Genomic DNA, 9,644 nt, shown 5'->3' on the forward strand with positions numbered 1-9,644 from the left:
ATGTAAAACTTATAGAGTATTGATCGTTAATGTATGTAATACTTATATAATTTATATTTATATTTATTTAAATATACTAAAGAATTGATGTTTATTTTTATATTGAATAATTATTTTTTTATAATTTTTTATATTAAAAGTTATATTTACAAAAATCCTCTATATTTCTTTTATTTATGTGCTTCCCCTGTGTTTTTATTTCTTATATTTTTAAAAAAAATATTATTTTTTCATTTCTAATTTATATCATATCCATTTTTTATTTTCATTTTCATGAAACCTAACCCACATGTTATAGTCTTAGGATACAAGTCTTATCAGAAATTTATCCCAACTTATGTAATTGAGTTGTTTTGGTTTGAGAGTTCTATTTTTCATAATTTACTATTTTATTATAAAATTTTAATATGATTATATAGATTTTGGAGCTAAAACCCAACCGAATCAAACTCAAAATTTAAATTTGTTGGCTTAATTCAATTTTTCTTTGTAATATTGGCTTAAATTTTTCTTTGAATCTAAAAATTCAAATTTGATTAAATTAATTTAGGTCCAAATTTATATCAATCACAAACCAATTTAACTCATTAACACCTAGGTTACACACGGAAACAAATATGATATGAAATAAAATAGAAAAATAATATTTTTTATAAATTTAGCAAATCGAAATGCAAGGAAAATGTAAAAATAAAAATATAGAAATTTTTTTATAAATATAAATTCTATTATTTATTTAAACAAATATAAACATAAATTACTTCTATTTCTAACATAATCATCGAGATAACAGAGATAAAATTATTTATGTCTTTAATGTGGTAGTGAAACGTATTTTTAATATTATTACAAAACAATCTCAAAATGTTTCAAAAATTATAAAAACGTTTCAAAAAGCTTTTTTTGTATTTCTCGGAGTTTTGAGATAAGCAACAACGTTCCTTATCAAAAATGTTGAAACAACACTATCTTGGTGTTTCTGCGCATTAGAGATTAAAGATAGCAATATATGTTAGCACAGCTATTGCTTTATAGATTACAATGAGCACCTATATTGGTTTAACATCTGAATGGTTTTAATAATTATGTTTTGAAGAAATAATAAAAATATATTTTTAGTAATTTTAAAAAGAAAATTTTAAAAATATATCACTTTCTATTTCATGCAGTAATCATTTTTTGAAAATTTTAATCTAAAAAAAAAAAGGCAGAAACCAATAACAAAGCAAATCAAAAACCAAATGGATGGCATTTCTTCCCTCACAAAACCCTCTTTAATTTGTTATCGCATCTATATATTATGAGGTAGCGATCATGTTTTGTTGCAACGAACCATTAATTACACCCTTTAATTCATAGCATAGGTCAATATTATTATAAGAAATAGAAAGAGAAATCAAGGTTGTTAAAATTGTAAAATCGTAAGAGCGTCTTCAACATGTAAAATCGTAAAATCGAGTGTAATTTAATTTTAAAATCGTAAGAAATTTTAATGCAAAAGATCGCAAAATCGTATCAGTAAAATCGAGAGTTTAACAATTATGAGAGAAATTAAAAACAAAAGTGAAGTTACAAGATCAGAAGGCTTCCACTTTGATCCTAGAGCAGATTAGATATACAAGGGTTAATTATTAAAAGGTAAAGTACACAAGCACCCTGAGTTTTAATAAAAAAAAAAGATATACATATCTCTAATATTTAAAGAATGGAAATTACTTCCCATGAGATTATTAATTATACATCACTTTCTCCTTTATTATTCAAAAAAAGTCTTTTTTTTTTTTTAAATAACAAACATGCCCTTTTATCACTTGTCTCATTATTCTCTCTCAAAAATTATAAAAACAAAAATAAAGAATAAGAAATTGTTGACAATGATTGGCCATCTTGTTAGCCATCGATTGCCTCTATGAGGGATAAGAAACCTAGATCGTTAGGTTTATCAATAGACATGGATGGAACATTGTAATTTGGATTCTTTATCGATGGAACCCAATGATTTAGATTTCTTCTAGAAAAACATGTGCGTGCGCATGTGTGTGTGAGAGAGAAAAAGACATAGAAAAATAGAAAGAAATAGATAAAGATTGGTTGTTAAGTAAAAAGGGAAAAACTCATTGACAATTGAGTTTCTTTCGGTCATCACTAATAGGGTGGCTGAGAAAAATAGAGAATGAGAGAGGAAAAAAAGACACTAACAAAAATAAAGTAAGATAAAGGAAGGATTGTTGTGTAGAGAGGAACGAACACATCAATGATGGGGTTACCATCAACCCCATAAGGTTGTTGAGAAAAGTAGAAAGAAAATTAAAGAAAAGTGAGATAGAGAGAAATAGTAAAAGACAAAGTGAGAGAAGAATCAATGATGGTGTTGTAGAAACAACACCATCATCGATGGATTTTTCTCATTGCTTAGAGATAGCGAGACATATCTTTGTTATTGACAAGAAAGATCGACAAAATAACAGTCATAATCATTCAAAAATGGTTGAGACAAAATCATCCAATAATGCTTACGGAAATGCTTGGAGAGGCTAACAATGCTTAGCTTTGTTGTTGAACCAAGTGAGAAAACAAATAGAAACAAGGATGGAGAAAGAAAAGAAAGAGACAATCGTGATTGTTCTTATGTGACTAGAAAAACTTATATGATAGATAGGTGGTTGTTGTTGATGAGAAAAAAAAAATAATTAAAATTATAAGGGTAAAATAGTCTTTTTACTTTTTTAAAAACAACAATGGGGCTTTGTCATTTCACAAATATTAGGGGAGTGTATATCTTCTTGCTAAAACTTAGGGGTGCTTAGCCTAATTTACTCTTATTTGAAAAAAAAAATAATAAGTTATCGTGTTTTTTAATTATGTATCAAATTTTTAAGTTTTATAATATTAAGACTAGATTTTCAACTTATATTAAATATGTATGGTCATCAATCTAGTGTTTAAAGATGTTAATTGTTGGTGTGTTATTCTCAACTAAATGCCCTGGCTTAAAAAAAGATAGATTAATCAAATAAAGTGACATAAAATGCCCCCTCGCTTCACTCAAAAATCTTATTCGTAAAATAAGATGGACCAAATTAAATATTTAGATGCTACCAACCAAAAATTTGGTACTTTATGCTAAATAAATATACATAGAATTCAAAATTATTATACTTCTTAAAATCATGTCATTTAAGTTAGAATTGTTGTACTTCTTAAAATTGTTACTCCAGCAATTGTTAGATTATAGACTTAGAACAAATTAAAAGTTCAGTCTTAATATTAGAAAACAAAATTAAAAAATCAGTTTATAACTAAGTGTCAATTACACCCCCCCCCCAAAAAAAAAAAAAAAAAAAAACTCAATTTTGACTTGAGTATGACTTTTATAAGGAACATAAAATTATATCAATTTTATACCGAAACTTTTAAAATTATATCAATTTCATAGCACCACAAGTTTTCAGTACTCTTGTTCTTTTCTTTTTCTTTCGAGCTTCAACCAATCCACAACACAAATAGCAAAGAAAGTAGGGCAAAAAATAAAATAAAATAAACAATTTTTTTTACGAATTTAGAAATTTATTCAAACATTTTAATTTTAAAAATTATATTCTAATTAATTCAATTATGTGCAATTTTATCTAACACTTTAAATTAATTTAGGAGACGTATGTAATTACTAACGTAACAAATCACTTGTCATAAAAAAAAAATTATAAGAATGGAACTCACATATACATATATGAGTGGGACTTATATGTATAATTTTATTTTTATTTTTTTATATGTGTATATGTGGGTTTCATTCATATATTTTGTTATAAGAGATGGTATGCCACATTAGCAATAATACATGTCTCCTAAATTAATTTTAGATATTAGAATAAAATTATATTTAATTGAGCCAATTATGATACAATTGTAAAAATTAAAAGATTTGGATGAATTTATAAATTTGTAAAAAAAATTGATTTTTTTGCTATTTACCCAAAAAAATAAATAAATTTGCGAGAGAAGAAGAGAATTGGGCCTAACTCAGTCCCCAAACTGTTCATATTATGTTGAGCATTAGGTTGTCGGTGAATTCTCAATGGATCCACTCTTGTGGTGAGCTATGGTAAGGAGGTTATCATCATCAATGGGAAAAGAAGAATCCTGATCTCTTATGTGGTCTTTCCATTCATCACCCCTCAAGAAATATTAAATTAGGGGATTACAATTATTGCGCAATTCCTGATATTTGTGTTTTTAATTATATTAGAAGAGCTAATGTAACATCTCATATCGAGTGATAAGAAAAACCAAAATAACTTTATCTTAATGGATTTATACAAACTTCTAAGGGGGTCACTTATCCTTGAGCTGTCACATCTCAAGCACGCTTAACTCGGGAATTTTTTGTTTACATTCAGTTTAAAAGGTATCCAGTTTGTGTGTTTCCTTTTTTACACTATTCTCGATATAAACTAACTTCTCTAGGCTTTCGGGATATTATATTCTCCCCCCTTAAGCACATGACGTCATTGTTATGTGATCTTATAACTGGTCTCAGATCTCTCCGGTCTAATACCCCCAGTCTTGAACTAGTACACGATCCCCAGTCCAGTACCCCTAACCTTTGGCTAGTACACATCCCAACACATGGTCCGAGTCAGCTCTAATGCCACCTGTAACATCCCGTATTGAGCGATAGGAAGGATCGGAACAACTTATCCTGATGGATTTACATGAACTTTCCAATGGGTCACCCATTCTTGAGTTGCCCCAACTCAAGCGTTTAACTTGGGAATTCTTTACCTACATTCAGTTCAAAAGGTATCTAACTGGTGTATTTTTTTTCTTACACTATTCTCGATATAAATTAGCTTTTATGGACTTTCTGGATATTACAAATAAATCTCAATTTAAACCTTTGAGCTTTGTATAGAGTTTTAAACTCACAATCCATCAAATTAGTAATCACATATTGACATCCAAGTGCTTAACCTTTAACTTAGAATCTTTCTTCCCCAATTCTTTTTCCATACAAAGACGTGTTCAATGGTAAAATGATTATTTATAGATGGGAAGATCTTGTACGGAAGGATAAAGATAAAGGTTTAGATGTTATAACAATAGAACACTGGCATGCGATTAGGGTAAGGGTTTTTTAAATTATTAGGGTTTTTCCATTTTAAATTTTTCCTGTTTAGTTGATCGATTTTGCCATTAAGATGTTTATTTCCCGTTTAATCAAATTTTTATGTAAGCAAATTAATTTAGGGGACGTTTGTTAAAATAAACAAGATAAGATGGTATCAAGATAAAATTGCGATGTTTTCCAGACTAAGATATGAAATGATCAAGATAAGCTCGAGAAACATTCCAAGATTTCTATCAGACTATTTGTTAAATTTTTTAGAATCCATTTGTAACTATATTTTTTCTTTTTATGTGTTTGTTAATATATATAATAAATACCAAGATAAGAATTTTTTATCAAAATATTTCTATTACCAAATTTATGATTAAAATAGTATTTTATGATTAATATGAATTGTCAAAAAAATTAAGATTAAAATAAAAAATAATATTTTATTTTCTAAATTCATGTTTAAAAATAAATTTTAAAAGAGTTAAAAAGTATAAATAATAATTGTTAGAATTACAATAATTCCACCTAGATAATTAAAAATGGTCAAAACATATTTTCATAATAGATAATAAAATATAAAATTAAATAAAATAATTTAAAAATTGATGAAAGGAATTATATTAGTTAATAATATATATATATAGAGAGAGAGAAATTTAAATTTTAAAAATCAATAATGTCATTTAAATTTTAAAAATTGTCAAAACATATAATAATTTAAAAATATATTAAATAATATTAATTATAAGAGTTAAATAAATAATTTTTTTAATAAATTTAAATCTTTAAAATACATTAAATGGCATTAATTATCTTACAAAGGGAAGATAAGTAATTGAGTCTTATCTTGAAGAGTCAAATAAATTTATTCGAGGGGGAGGTCTCTCGGATAAATTTATCTTGAAATGGAGAGATAAGAGGTCACGTGAGATCTTTTTCAAAAATGATCAGATAATCTTAACAAACATGTTGAAAAGACCAAATCTTCAAAATACTTCTTATATCTGATATTTTCTTCCCCTTATCTTAATTAACAAACAACCCCGAGCTCTATTAGTCTCCCAACGCCACTCTCCAAGAAGACTTTAAGGAGAGTTTCTCGAGAAAATCCAAGCATATCCCTCGATTGAGTCTCATAACAGAGTCTCTTGAGTGATTAGTTGTGGAACATCTTGCGAATAAACATGCAATCTATCCTTGATGTTCACTACAAGAATCTCTCAACAGATAAAACTTATTTATTGTTAATTCTTATCCAACAGGAACAATAACTTCTACTTCTTTTAAAAATTCATTCTTATAAACAGAAGATGATCTATAACCTCAAGATAAGTCATTCTTACTGATATCAAATATTTTGTAAACTTTTTAGTAATTGACCATCTATTTATTTAAATATCAAAATATTTATGCAAAAATTATCATGCAATCTCTGACAATATTCTTGCAAACATTTACAAAGTTTCAAATTAAATTCCTCAACTGGTCAGGTGAAAAAGTTCAGCAGCCAGAGATTATCCTGAAAATTAGAAAAATATCAGTCTGTCCTCACATTGGTGGAGAGAGATTAGAGATAAAAATTGACTGCTAGGTTCCCTTATTTATATCTCCTGCTGAAATCGTGGAGCCGAGCAACAAGAGACGTTTGTGATTATACGTTAACAAAAAAAAAAAAAATTAAGAACATTTTCTGCTGAAATCGTGGAGCTGAGCAATAAGAGACGTTGGTGATGATACATTAATAAAAAAAAAAAAAAAATTGAGAACATTTCCTTGTGAAATCGAGCAACGAGAGACGTTTGTGATCATACGTTAAAAAAAAAATTAAAAATTGAATTCCTAAAGCCTCTTATTATTGTTATTATACCCAAAACAACACCACCACCACCACCATATTTTTGTTATTATATTCAAAACAACACCACCATATTTTTGTTCCTCAACTAATTATTATGATGTCTGTCGCTTTCAGAGGCAAAAGATTTGAGAGCTGCGGCATGAACCTCTTCCCACATGCCCACCAATCGGCCTTGGTCTTAATTGCAATTAAGCACCTACAAATGTGGACCGGAGATGGTGAAGATAGGAATGGCATTTCATTTTCACAAAACTTCTCTCTTTATCAGAATATTATTAATTCTGTGACACACCCACACCCACATATGTATTGTATTATATTTGAATCAAATTAAGAAGACGTCAACAAAATTGGCTAGTCAAGATCACTACTTGTAGCTAAGGTAGGCCCATCACATGCCCCGTCTTCATAATTTGATCAATTAGCAACGCAATATGAAGCCTAATAGTTGTTTTCACATTAGATTTTGATTATTTTTAATTAATACAGATAGCACTTGCTCTGATCTAAGCTGGGTTGGGTTGCGCTGTGCGAAAATGACTTCTAGAGAATGAGATTACGTACACTTAAAATTATTTCATTTACAGCTGCGTGACATGACTCTGGCAGCCATTTGATTACTTACGGCCCCTTATGTGATTTGACAATAATTATTTATGAACACTCCACAAGGAGAATTTTTGTTCTTTTTTGGAAATACAAAAAGTCTCTATTATTTTAATTCACTAGGATTAATTATTTTTATCATTTAAAATTATAAAGAAATAAAAAATAACTTAATTTACTACCCAAAATCATGATTATTGATGATTAGTCATTGGTTTCTTTTTGATCATTTACAATACGTCATTGTAAAAAGAGAGAACGCAACGTGAATCCTTTTAAAACTAACTATTGTGGATTTTAGTGGATTTTAATTGAAATCCATTGTAACGATTCAATAACTCACACAGTATAACGATTCAATAACTCACATAGTTGGAGCCTCCAGTCACCACCCATTGTGGGTTTTAGTGGGTTTGATTGAAATCCATTGTAATGATTCAACAACTCACGCACTCGGAGCCCTTACTCAATGAGTTTGTTTTGATCAAAATCAACTATGTGAGTGTTTTTATTATAATATAGCAAGAGATAGAGATGGAGATAGAAAGCGAAGAGAAAATAGACAGAGTGAGGAGAAAAGACCAAAAAAAAAAAAAAAATAGAGATAGAGATAGAAAGAGAAGAGAAAATAGACCGAGCGAAAAAAAAAAAAAAGAGGTAAGAGAAATACAAAAAATGGTTTTAAAAAGAAGATAAAATAATCAATTTATATGGTTCCTAAATGGCAAGAGAGATTAGCTATATTTTTTAAAATAGGAGCCCCAGTTTTTTAGCTAAATTTTAAGAATGGTAATTGTAATTTATCTCATATTTTTATATGCACCCAATAAAGTCACTAACACATGCAATAATTCACAAACTATACCCACTAGCTAAATATACAAAATTTTGCATTTAGACCCTTTCAAAAATATTTAAACCTTAATTATAAAAAAAATCATTGTGAAATGATGTTCTTTATTTTAGTATCAATCGTTCTGTATAAGACGAATTGTGTTCATTATACATTAATCGAGACTTAACCTAATTTTTTAATTAGTCACCCTATTCTAATAATTGTTGATTTGAGTTAATTTTGACATCGCTTTTGACTCGTTTAGAATTTTTAATCGATGTTAATTTTTTATTCTTTTAAAAGTTTTATTTTAAATTATTAACTCATTTGATTTTACCATTTATCAGGAGTAAAAAATCTAAACTAATCAATGAATAATTGCAAAATTATCAAATCATGACTAATCACCTTTTTTTTTTTTAAATCACTATCTAATCGATTCAAAATCATCAATTGAAGTAATTTAATTTTTTCATACTCATCCCTGCACGATAAACAAATGCACATGAGATTGCAGGTGTAGGTGTCGGTGACGTCTGGTAACATGTGCCAATCATTTTGAACCACCCTATTGACTTTGCTCTTTATATCATACCTTGTGTCTTATATTGCACCCTTTTGTGCCAATACTACTTAAATACTAATACCTTAAAAGGAGGTCCCATATTATTAACAATAAATGAAAACAATCAATAATACGAGAATAAATGTGGTGATACCCAAAATCCAATTCAGTTTCAGTCAATATGAATACATCTTATTTAGATTATTCTTAGCTTTAACCTATTACTCAAATCACCCTTGAGATCAACTTGCCACTCTCGATTTCAGTATTTTACATAATTTTTCTTAACTCAAATAAAGGGATTTTATGCAAGATTTGGTGTGAAACTAATTTTACTTAGGAAATAAATTATCTAATTCAACTAAAATTTTATCTTAGAATTAAAAAATAAATTTATAATTATAGAGTTACTTCTTACAATCTAATGATTTATCTCAATCTCAATGAACTTGGGATAATTAAATATATTTTTTAAAATTTTTGAAAGGTACTTTTTAGGAGTAAAAGCGTATTTTCTCTTAATTGCTTAGAATAACTATTCTTAAACATTTTCTAATAAAAAAAATCGAACTTTAGGTTAAGGAATATTTTTGCACTATTACAAGTATAAGGGGATCTCTTCTCTAAGAAAAGTCCCCTCAATTATAATCTTAAACTC

The sequence above is a fragment of the Diospyros lotus genome, chromosome 6 (genome assembly GCF_014633365.1).
Source record: "Diospyros lotus cultivar Yz01 chromosome 6, ASM1463336v1, whole genome shotgun sequence".
Classification (NCBI taxonomy): domain Eukaryota; kingdom Viridiplantae; phylum Streptophyta; class Magnoliopsida; order Ericales; family Ebenaceae; genus Diospyros; species Diospyros lotus.